Source organism: Protopterus annectens, chromosome 9.part0 (assembly GCF_019279795.1).
Source record: "Protopterus annectens isolate FY-2018-M chromosome 9.part0, PAN1.0, whole genome shotgun sequence".
NCBI classification, from domain to species: Eukaryota; Metazoa; Chordata; order Ceratodontiformes; family Protopteridae; genus Protopterus; species Protopterus annectens.
In genome coordinates, this window is record NC_056743.1 from 1,436,221,110 (window position 1) to 1,436,237,603 (window position 16,494).

The window sequence follows — 16,494 nt, forward strand, 5'->3', positions numbered from 1 at the left end:
CATCTACAGCCATTCCCGACGAGAGCACCTTCCACATGTCAGGGAGGTGCTGGGCACACTACAGAGGGCAGGATTGACCACTCAGCCCAGCAAATGTCAGGTGGGTATGGCAGACGGGTGAGGGCTGTACTTAGCCACATTTCTTCAAAAGGAGAAGAGCACCCAGTGATTTATCTAGGTGGTAGGCTTCAAACCAGGGAGGAATGCTATGCAACTGTAGAAAAGAAATGTCTAGCCACAGTGTGGGCACTGCAGAAACTTCGGCCTTATCTGCATGGAATAAAATTCACTGTAGTGACAGATCACAATCCCATAACATGGTTAAACAGAGCCAGACAGCAAAATGCCAAGTTGCTAAGATGGAGCCTAGGGTTGCAAAAATATAGGTCAGTGCAGCACTGCACTGGGATTAGCAATGCCAATGCAGATGGGCTCTCAAGACATGGAATGGGGTAAGGTATACTCAGACAGACCTAATCCCCTCAAGCAACGTTTCTCAAGGGTCACTTGAAAAACTAGCTCGAGTTCTCCGGGGGGCTATGTGAAGACAGATGAAGGCTGCCAGCTTAGATAGATAGAATTTGTAGACAATTCTGTCATTTGTAAATATTAATGTAAGCCACAGGCTTGTTCTCTTAAATGGAAGAAAATGCTGTTAAATGTTGAGCTTCAAAAATATAACAGTGGACTCTGCTGTAAGAAAGCTGATAAGTCGAGCATTGTGTAATTGTTTAATGTCAAAACTCAGAGCCAAGATGTCTAAACACATTCTACTTACTGTTTTGAGGCCAGCGTTAATGGCTAGAATTTACATACATAATTTCTTTTATTGCTTTGGCTTCCTGACCAGCTGCAAGATCAGGGCCATTAACCTCAGAGTTTCTGTAAGCCTGGGAAAACCAGAAAATTGTTAAGAATGATGTAATGTGAAGCAGCACTTGTTATCAAATTTAAGGAGAGAGAATCTGAGGGCATTTAGAATTTGTCTTGAGAACATCAAACTCATCAGCACTGCCTATGCTCTATATGCAAGTTTATTTTAGAACTGTGTTTTCTCTTAGAAATAGCTAGGAAATAGTAAGATTAGATTAGGTTTTTTTTCTGTACTGATGTCAGAACTTTTCTACTGTATTATTTTAACTATTTCTCTGTGATCTCTGAACTCTTGACTTGCACTGTGTAGTAAGAAGTATTGTCTGGTATTTTATTATTAAATATTTTTAAACCTTTCAACTGTGGCTGTTTTGTGTAGAGACAATTTAAGCTCTAGAGTACACTGTATATATATGTGATACTGTACAAAGCCACTCCAAATACGCCTTGACCGTTCAGTAGCAGTTACCATTTGGATAATAATTTTACACAGCATAATTTGACACCCTTTCATAAGGGCCTTCGGGTAGCGGATAAATATTAGTGGGTGGTGGCAGTGATTTCTACTGTATAGTCTGGGTAAAAGGGGCACAGCTGGAGAACCTGTGCCAGTCTTCCCCAGGAGTGTCTGTGTGGTTGTATATAACTCTTATCTCAAAAAGTGTGTGTGTGTCAGCTACTTGGGCAGGGGCACAAAGCACTGGTTGAGATCTGGACCCTATAGCTGTGCCAGTGGCGAGTCCTATTGGGGATATGGAGAGAAAGGGAGAAACCAGTCCCAGACTGACTGATCTGTGTGTGCTCTTAAGGAAAATTGTACTTTACTGTGTGTGTATTTGTTATCCTCCCCAATGTGGACACCCCTCGCTGGTATTAGTGGTAAGGATTGAGGCTCCTTGATTGCTGGGCCAGTGCACGGGCGTCACAACCTAAATGTTAAATAAATGTTATTTTGGAGTCTAGAACTAATGAACTGGAAGAAGACTATCCCCAGGATTTAATAAAATCCATGTAGGCACCATGTAGAGCCTACACAGAATGTATCCAACACGGCCACAGTTCCCCATTGGCATCGTGCCACGCATATTAATGATGGCATGCTAGCAAGGAATAGCACAGAAACAGGGATATTGAAACCATGTAGGGAGAAGTACAGAGGCTACCCATGGTTGTGGATGCCTGGTCAGATGTTAGGTACACAGGGTGAGGCTCTCTGTAATTCTCCCCACTACTGTTGAAATGCTGTAAAATGTTTTAAATGTACTATATTTTATTTTTAAGAATTTTTTTTTTCTCTCTCTTTATGTTTGTATGGTGTGGAGCACAGCAATGCCAAGGTGTGCTCACATACAGACAGCTCACACCTGCTACACATCTAAAAATACAAACCGAATATAATTAATCATAATAACATTATTTTTTTTTTTAAATTACAGTTTACGCGGCACGGCGAGGAGCGCAACAGAGCCCAGCAGCACTTTTATATACATACTCGACAGTTGCTAAACATCTAAAAATAGAAATTGGATGTAATTATTTATTTATTTCTAGGTTGATCTAAGTATGTTTGCGTGGTGCAGTGCTCAGTAATGCTAACAGGTAGCCTAGCAGTATAATGTGAAGGTATCAGAAAGACACTTGCACAATGAAATAAAAATAAAAAAACAACCAAAATGCAGACGGTGTTGAAAATTTAATAGTACCAAACAAGCATCTGGCACCTTAGCTTTTCGCCTTCTAGGATAATTTATATGATGCACACAAACTTCTTTATATATCAAGTGAAACATCTAAAAAGACAATTCCAATCAATCAAATAATTATACAATTATTCAATAAATCCATTATGTTCTAAATAAAAAAAAACTTTAAAGCATTATTTTAAAGCATTGTTTTAAAATTGTCATTAAATACACCAGAAATATATGACCACATACACCCCTATATATTTAATAAACATCACATGGTAATATTTGCCTCTAAATTTAATCCTCTGGGATGTAAAGTACCATAGTTTAGAATTAATCTTTCTACCCATGTAACTTGTACTTTAAATCACCACCTCTCATATGAAAGGGACTAGCAAGTACACTGAAACAAATGTACTATTATTCCCTCCATGACACCTGCAAAAATGTTCGCCCACTGGACTATTATAATTATAATTCCTTATGTCCCCCAAATGTTCTAATATTCTAACTTTCATAACTTTCACTGCCCTCTTTGTTTGATCAATGTACCATTTTACAGGATTACATCCACATCCTATTATATACACAACTTTATAAGAATTGCAGGAAAGTTATTATTTTCAAATTTGTTACCATTAATTAAAATACCGGACACATTTTTAACAAACCTACACACTTTACATCTTCCACAGGCATAAGTACCCACCCTATGCTTCTTATTATTCCAAAGTGATCTCTTAAGCAATTCCTTCATGTTAAGGCATCTCCCATAGGAAAATCTCATCATCCCTGGGAATAACTCACCCACCACATCATCCAAGCAGACAACATGCCACAAATCTTGTAGCACATTTCTCATTATATTTGAAAAAGGTTAATACTTAGACACAAAAAAATAATTCCTTGGCTGTACAGTTAGGCTTTAAATTCATACCCACATGTTTTTTATTGACCCCATTGTCCACTATTCCACCAGATAAAACCTGATGTACTGCATCATCTAATATTGTCCTATTATATCCCCTCTGTGATAACCTACCCCTGCTTTGAAAGAGAAACTGCCTTTTCAATTTGTCTTCAGAAGTATTCCTAGCAATTCGCTTGAATTCCCCTAATGGAAGTGAATTCCACAAATGTGGGGGATGCATACTCCCTGCAAACAAAAAGTCATTAACTGCTGCCAATTTTCTAAATGGTCTAAACTGTATAATGTGGTCATTCCCTAAATTAAATTCAACATCCAAAAACTGTATCTTAGTATTACCCATAGCAAATGTTAATCCATGAAAATTGGTATTTAATTCAGAGATGAAATGTTCAAAATCAGATGGTTGGCCCTTACAGACAAAAAAAAAGATGATCTATAAATCTCTTATAACAAATGACGTTTGTTTTCCAAAAGCTAGTATTGTATAAGAACAGTTTTTCAAAATATCCCACGTACAGGATAGCATAACTGGGTGCATAAGATCGCTGTACCTTTTTTCTGTAAATAAATATCATTGTTATACCTAAAATAATTATGAGTTAAACAGAACTCAATCTAATCACAAAAGATGTTTTAGGACCTTCACCCATCACATCACTGACTGCTTCCAAAACATATCTGTGTTGTATAGAAGTATATAGGGAACTGACGTCTACTTTAGCCCAATAATAATCATCCTGCCATTTTATATTGTGAACAACTTTGCAAAGATCCTCAGTGTTTTTGACATGAGATGGTATCCTAATCAAATGTTCCTTTAGAACAGAATCTATACAAATCACCACATTATACACAAAGGAATGGATGCCTGAAACTATTGGTCTCCCAGGGGGATGGGTTAAACTTTTATGCATCTTAGGTATTGCATAAAAGTATGGGTCATGGGGATCCCTAATAACTAATTTTTTAATATCTTCCCCTGATAACAGACCCAACCTTTCTCCTCTGTCCAGAATCTCAATTAATTCATTCTTATATTCAAAAACAGGACTGTTAACTAACAGACTATAATCTTCCTGTTTACTTAATTATATACCATTTCATCATTTTGAGCTCTGGACATGATCACCCAATTTCCCCTTTTATCTGCCTCCCAAAAGACCACATCCTGCAGACTTGTTCTTAATTTCTTCAGTTCCAACCATTCCATCTGTGTCAAATTATAATGTTTATGTCTAACAAAATTATTACAAGCAAATTCAACCTTTTGACCAACATTTGTTCAAACAAACCAACAGCTGTTGACCATTTTGGGGACATAAATTGACTCTTAACATCTAACGGGGGAACATGAAATTTGGAATAGCCAGTGTCAAACATACCACGACTATTACTAACTTCTTCCTCATAACATTCACCATAATCATAAATAGACATGTTCATAAGTGAATTCTCTTCATCAATGTCAAGTGCTTCCCTGTCCAAATCATTACTACTTAAAACATTAACACTTTTTTTGTTTTTTTTTTTTCAAAATACACCCTCAAATGCAACTTCCTCCAGAATACTTAAACTTCCATCAGTAATTCAGCCAAAGTAGGAATCTTAATAGGAATGAATTTAATTCCCTTACTTAACAGGTTAATAGCATTCCCAGTTAACTCGACATTGCATAAATTCACTATCTTTAAATCCTCTTTTACATTTGCAGGTTCAGAGGAAACATTATTCAATACTTCATTAAATACAAAAACATCTAACTCAACAGGCACACCAATATGCTTGTCAGAAGAAGTCAAAACATCAAAACTTTTTATTGTCTCTTGCCTTTCCTTGAATTCTTCCATCCCTTTTGCTGTTTTTCTCTGAGCGACGATGTATGGTTGCTTGCTCCTGGAGAAAAATGCGACGAACCCGATGCACTATCACCATCTAAGTCCTCAAAGGAAACGCTCTTTTTAGAGAGCGTGTCTACCTAGGATGCTGAAGAATCTCTAAAATTGGACTTCCTACCGGCATTCTCAGTCCTTCCACGACATTGAATACGTTGCACACGTATAGCACACTGCCATGAGAAAATGGTTCAGCTTTTGAAATTTTCAATGTCGCGGACCAATTTTCTGTTTTTCCGTGCCAAAACCTCCTGCTCAGCTTTGTTTAATTCACTTTTAATATCAGCCATTTTGTTAAAAACACACTACCGGAGGACTCGTTCAGCAGCTTTCTTCCATTCTTCCAGTAAGTCCTGTTCCTCTTCCTGAAAGTTCCAGGCTGGAAGCTGATTAACCCTTAAACCACATGGACCAATCTTCAACTCTATGTATTTTTCCAACAGCTTGGTATCATAGTATAGGCTAATTTCTTTAGTCATGAGTCTTTGTAGTTGCCCATACTGCAAACTGATGTCAGCATCTTCAGAAACAGACCAAGGATCGTGGCCCACCAATTTCACCTCTCTTTCTCAAACCAAATCAGCAAACAAAACTACTCCTGGTGAAGCGACAGTTCGGCCATCACCTGGTACACCTTCTGCCATACTAATCAAAATCACAAAGACACTTGCACAATGAAATGAAAATAAAAAACAAACGAAGCGACAGTTCGGCCATCACCTGGTACACCTTCTGCCATACTAATCAAAATCACAAAGACACTTGCACAATGAAATGAAAATAAAAAACAAACGAAGTACAGATGGTGTTGAAAATTTAATAGTACCAAACAAGCTTCTGGCACCTCGGCTTTCCACCTTCTACGATAATTTACATGATGCACACAAACTTCTTTATATACCAAGTGAATCATCCAAAAAGACAAGTCCATCAATAAAATAATTATACAATTATTCAATAAATCAATTATGTTCTAAATAAAAAAAACATTAAAGCATTACTGATGGAATTGTCTTTTTGGATGGTTCACTTGGTATATAAAGAAGTTTGTGTGCATCATGTAAATTATCCTAGAAGGCGAAAAGCTGAGGTGCCAGATGCTTGTTTGATACTATTAAATTTTCAACACCATCTGTATTTTGTTTTTTATTTTTAATGTGAAGGTATACCAGTTTTCATAATATCCAAACAGCTAAATGGGCAGAGTTACAGCCTAATGCTTAGTAGGTCCTGGGTTCAACTCCATAGCAGTCATAAGATGACTGGAATTTAATTTAATATACGTGTTTAATTTTAAAAACAAATTTGTGAAATATAGCACTGCTGCTTAAACATGCTAATGGCTACTACTGTTTGTGCAGTGCTAAGCTTTGCTAAAACCTCAGGTGTGCCAGTTTTAGTGCTGGTTTGCATGCTGCTAAGCGATGCGGCGCTTTTTTGAATGCTGCTCAATGATGTGTAAGGGTGGAAACAGCCTATATTAGGCGCAACAGGTGGGAATTCTGCACCATTCACTGTAGTCTGATTGTCTGTGGATATTTTTCCAGGTGGTGTTAGAGAGGGTGTACATTTTCAGTCGGACAGATGGTGTGTGCAGGAGTCCAGGGTCTTTGTTGGGCTGCTGGTAAAGAATTATGAACCCAGGCTGAGGCAGGGTGGTTTCCAGAGCTCAGAACATAGGGCGGAGTTCTGGGACCAGTTGGCCAGGGAACTTACCAGTGTACTGGTATCCCCCACACTGGTGAGCAGTGCTGTCACCATTACAATGACCTGAAGAGGAGAAAAAGGGGAACTGTGGACACCTGGGTCCTAGAGGCAAGAGCTGGGAATGCCCCACAAATATGTAAGTATGCTTTCAACTGTTTTATCAAAATGCAAGCTGAAAGTCTGCAAAACTGGTATGCATAATGGTACACTTCTCTCCCAACAGCTGCTGTTGAGAGGACTTGAAATGTTGAGTCCCATGCCGAGCACCTGGCCAGGTTGTGCCGTGAGTGTGGTAAGTATGGATTTATTATGCTAACTGTAGTGCAATAAGCAAGAAAGAGTAAAGCATTTGCTGCAATAAAGTACACACAATAAAAAATGCAGTGCAATAAATGGGCTAGTAGAACTGTAGTGCAATAAATGTGCAAGTACAGCTGTAGCGCAACAAGAATAAACAATACCAATAACAGTAAGCAAAATGGTGTACAGCAGGATTGTATTGTCACAACCATTGCAGTAGAGCTGTATGTATTGCTCGTCTATGGTAAGGTTGCTGCAGTCAAGTGTAACACTGTCTCCAGGCCAGTATCAGACACATAATGCTCTGTTTCTCCTGTTCCAGGTAATAAAGGTATATGGGTGACGTAGCCCACTCTATGGGCAGATAATGTGTGTGGATTTCACAGACATTTACCAGCAATACCAATAAAAAGTGTTAAGCAGCATTGCTGATTCCTAAAGAAATCTGACAATGCAGTATGGCTGTATTCCATGCATGTGTGCTGTACTGTCACTGCAGTCAAGTATAAACACTAATAGTTCTAGAATGCAAAACAAATGTCCTACAACATGTATTGCTAAACTCATAGTATTGTCCAGGATTGTCTCCAAACCAATATCAGTCACAAATGCTCGCATTTTCTTCCACTCCAGCAACAAAAGGTATATAGTTGAGGTAACCCATGTTATGAGCAGATATTGTGTTTAGATTTCACAGACATTTATCAGCCATACCAATAAAGTGTTAAGCAGCATTACTGATTCCTAAATAAATCTGTCTAAATATTTCCAGTACGATTGTATCCCTTGCATGTCTGTACTAATTTGCTGCAGTCAATTGTTACATTATTTGCAGATCTCCCCTGCAGTCACAGCTATTAGGTTCTATTCCAATGCCTGCAACTAAGGCGGCATGCCTCTCAACCGTCATGATTTCTCGTAATGCAATTAAAACTGCCTAATCTATCTGTCACAGGATTACCAGAATAATAATTACCTGGAACACAATGTATTACCAAATCCGCTTACAGGACACCTTGGCAATTATACAAGTTCACATTATATGAAAGTGTTCGGTGTAGTTGTGTATCTGGCATTTGTTATTGCTTGGCCCATACTGATCAGTGCTAACAGCTTGAGAGGTATGTACGTGCTAAATCAGCTATAGGAGAACTGTAGTGACTGTACTAAAAACTGACACTAAACACCTGTAGATTATTTACCATCAGTGTTTTCAGGGATATAGTTTGCATTGTCAGTAATGAAATATTTCTCCCTACCCCTTATCTTCATTTATTATTAGGACTTAATATCAACATATTTTGCTAAACTAACTATATTTTGGTAAAATGTGACTTATTACCATTATGTTTTATTATGATTCAGTATTAACACATTTTCTTAAACTAGCTGTTTTGTTGGCCTTATGGTTTAATTCTTACTGGTATGCTGTTAACATACTGACTGTTATGTTACTTAATGTTGTGCTGCACATAATACACACCAATATGTATATAGATCAATTAATACAATGTTCCATTCTGTTAAGATTAACAATGGTTTGGTTATTGCTAACCTTAACTTATTGCTATACCTCATTTACCACAGCATGTCAAGGTAGGCCAGTTCCAGCTGATCCGCCTACCTTGCCTCCGGCCGTGGCACCAGGTCCCAGCTTGTCTGGGACTCAGACCGGTGGTGTCCCCTCTGCTACCCCTGCACAACCTGTGGAGTAAAGCAGTACCACCCCCATGGGAAGGGAAGGGGACGCCCCCCCCCCCGGGAGCGGTGGTGGAGAAAGAGTTGTCATCTGGGATGAGCTGTTGGTTTTGGTGTGCAGGATAGTGTACTGTGGTTCTGACTGCCACCTGCGCCAGATTGGGGACATGCTAGCAAACCTGGTGGGGCAGCCTCATCCAGGTGCCCAGCCTCCACCACTGCCACCCTCGGCGCAGTGGTGGAGCAGTTCTGATAGTCCCATGGGTGGGAATGTGAGTCAAGCTCCTGCCTTGTGGAGGTACATGGGACTTGGATACCACAACACCCTCCCTTACCCAAGGTGTTCACCTAGTCATGTGTCACACACTGCCTCTGTTTGCAAATGCATCCTCACTTACCCAACTCACCTCCTCCACACATACCAATGTCCCTTCCCCAAAATTCCACTTTCACCTTAAAAAAGGGGCACCTTTCCCACAACCACAATTATGCTTTCCTCACCCCTCTCTCTGGGGGTGAGAGTTCAAAATCCTCTACAAATTCTGTCAAAGTGCACAGTTGTTGCTGTACAAGAAATGGATAGCTAAGGCTCTTTCCTACACCCTTCCTGCGCATCACTACCTGCCTTTCACTATGTTTTTTCACCCAGCTTCCACCCCATTTCACCACTTTCCTATCTCTCCATTTTCTTTTCTTTATATTTTTTTAGTGCAATGCTGCTTGACACACCATGCAGCTTGGCTAAGCTCAGCTAAATAAAGCTATACTTACTATATGTGTTTTTAAACTTGTAATACACAGTTGCAAAATAAACACCTCTCCCATATTTCGAAACCAAGACCATCGCACCTGCAGACCACTGCATTAACCTGCCACAACATGTTGTTGTTGTTTGTCTTTCGGCTTTTCCCAGTTGGGGGTCGCCAAAGCGGAACTCCGGTCCGCTAATGACTGGCAGTAGATTTTTATGGTGCGAAGTTGCCAGCTCGATGTCCAACCTTCAACGAAGGCACGCCCATTCACGCATGTCTTTCAGAACGCCACTCGACTGTGGGGAGGACATGCAGACTCCACACACAAGGCACTCCCCGGCACTCCAGCCGAGAATCGAACGGAAGAACCTCATGCTGTGAGGCAACAATGCTACCGCTGCACCACTGCAGATATTTAACCTGCCAGGACATACAACTCTTAATTAAATCAAATGGTTTAAGTAAAACATAGTAATTGCCAGTTACAGTCATTAAGCGTGTTTCAGCAAATCTGCACAGAGCGTCACGCAAACTTGATTAAAAAGTAATGGAGAAATGGGAGTGTACCTTGGATTTGGTGCAATAGTTCAAGACTAGAAAACCAAAGACATAATAATGAATGTAACTGAAGCCTGTGAAAACAGGTAAATGTGCTCTTTTATCAGCAACACATAGAAAGACACCTGCTAAGGCATTAATGTCAAAATACATGTTCAACTGGGACCCTGGAGCAGAAATACATCCGTATGAAGCCATCCACATACTGATGGATGTAGAAAATGTTTGTCACAGCCTGCATGTGTGCAAATATATCTTACAAATACACCTGCTGTTGCAGTGACTTAGTAGCTCAGTCTGTTAAATGACTTGCAAACAGTACATTTTGCCACCCAAAGTCCTGAGTTCAAATCCAGTGGTGTGTAGCAGTGGAATTACAGTACTGTGAGGCCAGCAAATAATGACAGTCATGTATTATTTATCCACACAATGTATATCAAATGAAATGTCTGCATTTCACTGATGGAAGGCACAGACCTGCAGATAGAAACAAACATCACATATCCCTATAGCAAAATTATAAGTGCATAAAGTGTCACATCATGCATGAATATGCATTCACAGAGAAATTCAACTCGGACACTGCAAATGAGGGCCAGTAATATCAGAGTGCACCACACAATCCTTTCAAACTCACAGTGCCAATTAGCACAGCTGCACACCTAACATACATAGCTAAAGTACCTGCTTTGACATGGACTGCCCTCATACATGCTCCAAATTACTATCAGACTGTAACACACAGCCTGACAGTCGCCCAAATGGTGGACATATTGTTATATTTATCCCCCATGCTGCTCAAGGGCACAACAAGCATGTGGTCTAGTACTCTGTTAGTGATACAGTTGCATAACATATTTACCTTAAACACGTGCCTTAATTGGACTGGAAACTGTAGCCTCCCACAGTTACTCCTACAGCTTGTTGTTCTCCAAAGTGTTCACACTCTCAGCCTATGCTTATTACCTGCAGCAGCAGCAGCTGCAGCCTGTAGCACAACCATCTCTATGTAAAAAGTTGCTGCTACAGACCTACCCACTGCAATGAAGTAGTCTCCTCACCCCAGTAATATCCAGCACAACATATCAGACAGGACCCCCAATCTACATGAAGATCTTGTATATTGTACTGTGACTGCATGGGACTGGCTGATGATAGTGCAAATCAGCTGTGTGGACTGCAATAAGCATTTCAGACCCACAGATTGGTTAACAGGTAATCACCTGCTGATGAGAAGCATGTTAAAAAGGCAAGCAGCTGGCTATGGGGAACCATTCTGTAGGAGACTTTCCTCACACAGACCACTCGTATGCAAAATATTAACTATCTGCACAGATCAGCAGAGAAGTACTGCACTCCATCAGGTATGCAACCATCTTGTTTACATCAGTATGCAACTAAACTATACTTATGGGGAATAGGGATTACAGCATTAAGCCTTTCTTAGAACTATGATAATGACATGTCAATGATCTCCAGATTTGTTACACATACAGAGGATGTGCAAGACATCAAGGGTGTAATGTATACTGTCAATGTGGCACACTGGGCTCATGGAACTCTCCCTTTACAGTAGTTGTAATAGCACACTACTATTTATTTGGCACAGTTGGTTTGACATATTATTGGGGGGGTTGCCCCTTGGGGACACTACAATACACTCCAGTGTCGGCTGTATGAACATACAGCAGTATCTGTCATGGCACATACGGGAATACCTTACTATCACCAGTATCCTAGTTGTATCCACATGCTTAGTAAGTTTGTACAATGTGGGATACATGTGTGAATCAAGTAGTGGACATTGCCAGCCATTCTGTTCTTGCTGTATCTCTGCTTAGTGTACTTCCACATATGTGATTCTGACATGTATTCCCATATTGTCATCTTTCAGGGAACACGTATGCAAGACACAGTGCAGCTTTCACGGATGCAGAGAATGAGTTACTACTGGAAAGGCTCTGTCAACACCATGAACTCCTACTCTGCAGGGGAAGGCACAACAAGGAACAGCAGGAGGCAGTGTGGGCTAACCTTGTCCGTGATGTTAATACCACTTGTCAGAGATGGAATATAAGCAGGTTCAACACCGTGCAAAGAATATGGTCAATGCCACACACAGAAGAGCAGCAGATGTAGCCAGGGATTCTGGCGCCTCCAGTGGAGGGCCTGCAGCACAGCAACAACTCTCCACCACTGAGGAATTCCTGGCAAATTTAGGCACACACGACAGCTCCCAGGCATCCATCACACCCTACATTGTGGATGTGGGTGCCACAGTGTCCACCGCAGAGGAACATGCAGGTAAGCTTAGTTTGACCAGCACTGCAATACTGTAACATTCAGTTTGTCAGGGAGTACGTAGTCTTACATGGGTGTCAGGTTGGTCTGCTTTTTTTTGGGGGGGGGGGGAGAAGGGTTTCACTGCAGTTTGACTGTCATGCTCCGATTTTGACCAATATAACAATTAAAGTAACTACTATAAATGTGAGATATACAGACGTATTACCTTGTGGTGATGGCACTGACATTACATCTCCCTCAACCTTTCACACATCCCTCAGGTACTGGCCAAGCCCGTGGTCCTGCTCTTGGTAAGCATGACACTGTTTTGTTATAGATGTAGATTTACAGCAGTGTAATCCCTAGACTGTGATACCAGGCCTGCTGCCTACATTGCTGTACTGTCACAGCATGACTGCACACACACAGTCTGACTGTACACATGTTAGACTCATACCTTTGCCCTGTACGTATAACCACACTGATAGAGGTGACTATATTGTCAAGACACTACAGTATCAACTGTGCAGAGTCTACAAAAATGTCAGTGTACCTCACTGTTGCTGATGAGACTGCAGTGTAATGAGATGTTATTTTCATGAAACTACAGCCGTTAGTGGGAAGAGTACTGTCCTCATGTCTTACTATACCAGGTTTGGTTTTCAACAGGTCTGTCATAGTGACAGTGTATAGAGTCTTACATATATTACAATACAGGTATTAATGTACTGCTTTTTCCTTTCTTATCACAGGTGATGGGGGGGGGTTGGAGTCTGTCCAGTACACAACCTGATGTCAGTCTCTCCTCAGACTCTGATGATGGTGGTGGCCACAGTATGGCACAGGTAGGAGCTGCGGGGGCTGACTCTGTCCCAGAGGTTGACATCCCTCTTCTGCCCCCATTATCACCGCACAGGCAGTATGTCTGACATCCGTGACTGCCCCCACCGGATTGGGGACACCCTGGATCAGTTCACTGATGCAGTGGACAGAAGGTGAGCTGAGACGGTCTCTCTCTTGGACAGCACATTGTGTGGAGCATAAGGTTAGAGCTGAGCATTGGACTCATGGATGTAGGCCAGCAACCCCATCTGCTAAGTGTCCACATGGCCATGCACAATCACACTCGCATAGTGGCAGTACATCCAGCGTTACAGAGGAGAGTGTGTGCTGTCCACACCACATGGAAGGTCATGGGCTCGTGGTCCAAAGGTGTCCAACATACACACATGTAGGGCTAGCACTGAGCTTGACTGTGTACACGCGCACGCACACACACACAAAACTGTCAAATGCATGTCACCTACAGATGGCCCATCTCAGCTGCTTCCCTTCCTGAATCACACACATGCTATCAACTATTTGGGTCAGCCTAGGCCTCCTGCATCCCCACACAACACCTTCTGCAAGTGCTAACACCTATGCCACATCCCTGTCATCCTCGCCATCGATGCAAGGAAATGAAGTTGTGTGTCTGATACACAGGGTGACTATATTAGTTAATTTGTACTTGTGTAATGCAGGATTGTTTTGCCATGCCACCTGTAGGGGTTACTGACAGATACTGTATGCTGGCATTTGTCACGAGTATGCCACATACTTGTGTACCTTATGTTGTCTGATGCTGTAATGGCTGTACAGTTACACAATGACTGGTGTGTCATGGACCTGTTTATGTTTCTGTTTCAGGAGTCTGCTGGGACAACCTATGGATACACGGTGGCAATAGATAATGCTACTCAATGTCAGACGTCTAAATCTCAAAATGCACTCACTCGAGGCACTCCTTAAAAATGGAGAACATTGATATCTGTGCAGTGACTGAGACCTGGTTCAAGGCTCTAGAGAGCACTCCTGCATTACCAGGCTGTAACTCATACCAAACTTTTCAGCCATCTAACCTGGACCAGAACACCAAAGGCAGAGGTGTCCATATTCATTAAGGATATCCACACCTCCAGGTTAGTTGCACAGCATAATGCATCTGAGGTTATCCAAGTGCAACTAACTCTGGGCAAAACTGCAATACAAATTGTAGTTTGCTACAGATTCCCCACCATGCCCCAGGAATACCACTCCTCTTTTCTTGATATACTGGAAAACATTAGGGTTCAACCAAACACCCTAATAATGGATGATTTCAACTACCCCTCTATTAACTGGGAAAACTACTCGTGTACAAACTCCTTCACAAAACGCTTTATGCAGTTCATAAATTCCAATGCCCTGGATCAACTTATCCACACCCCCACCAGGGGCAACAGTATCCTAGACCTAGTCATTACCAACATGAGTGACTGGTGTCCCACATCTGAAGTCAACTCCTCGTTGGTCAGATCCGACCATAAGCTAATCACCCTAGATATCCGCATTCCGACTCCACCCTCCATTAAGGAACCCACAGTCAAAAATTTCTCCAAAGCAACATCATGCTTAAGACAGAAGTGGCAAACTTCATGACATGGACAATACAGTTACGACTGCTGAATCCCACAAAAATGCACTCTATAAGCACTTACATGGATCGTGCTATCCCAAATAGGACCAAGATGCTATCCTCCAAAAAAAAAAAAAAAAAACAGAAAGAAGCCAATTTGGTGGTCCCCTGCCATAAACAAACTCTACAACAGAAGGAAGAAACTGTTGCAAAAAGAGTGTAAAAGCCCACGAGTGGAGGAGCTCCCTGGTCAGCATCAGTAAGAAGCTGAGCGGCCTTATATGATCCTCCAAAGTTAGCTACGAAAACAAAATTGCCACTGAATCTAAGGGCAATCACAAAGTATTCTATAGCTATGTCAAGAATCTCAATGGTAACATCCAGATCTGCTCTGAGTTACAGCACAAAAATTACAGAACCAACTGATATTGCCAACATCCTGGCAGATAGGTTCAGTGCTAACTTTACCCACCTCTCACCCCCTAAAGGGCCCATATCTATACAGGAAGAATGCAGAGTGCTTGTAATCACATATATGCAGGTAAAAGCTGCACTTTCTAAAACCAACAACCCAGCATCCATTGGACCGGACAACATCCCAGGCTGCATTTTACACGAATTTCGGAACGAACTGGCTCCAGCCTAAGCACCATGTTCAATCATAGTCTCACGTCAGGCTTTGTGCCCACTGAATGGCGCACAGCAACAGTTATCCCACTACACCACCACCCCTGATCCTGGGAACTATGGCTCCATTAACCGGACGAGCCTGGTCTGCAAGGCCATGGAATGTATCATATGTAACTCAAACATTGACATTGGTAACCTCCAAACTCGGGACCCCACCCAGTTCGGGTTTGTGAAAGGCAGATCATGCCTTCTGAACCTGATCAACTTCTTGGAAAGTGTCACCAAAGCCGTAGACAAGGGTAAGGTGGTTTACACAGCCTACCTTCACCTCGCCAAGGCTTTTGACACCATCCCACATTCTGGAATTATAGCTAAACTCACTAAACTAGGTATAAATCCCTACATCACAAGATGGGTTGCCAACTGGCTCACTGACAGAACCCACACTGTAAAAGTTGCAGACTCCAAATCTGACTTCAAACCAGTAACAAGTGGAGTACCACAGGGTTCAGTCCTGGGACCTCTCCTGTTTGGTATCTACTTCTCTGAAGTACAGACTAACACAGAAAGCCTCTGGCTAACAAAGTTCACAGATGAATGCAAACTAGGAGCCATAGCAGAGTTCCCAAATAATGTGGACATCCTACAGAAGGGCCTCACTGTGACAGATGTCTGGTGTCAGAGGCATGGCCTCAAGCTCAATGCCAAAAAGTGCATTGTCATCCCCTTTGGTAAAAACTATGTA

At 41.5% G+C, this 16,494-nt stretch overlaps 1 protein-coding gene across 1 annotated transcript in view; it reads right to left on the reverse strand.

Annotated features, from left to right (window-relative positions):
* Positions 1-16,494, reverse strand: part of LOC122812113 (ubiquitin-conjugating enzyme E2 D4) — a 570,471-nt gene that overhangs the window by 523,414 nt on the left and 30,563 nt on the right. The window lies entirely within an intron of this gene.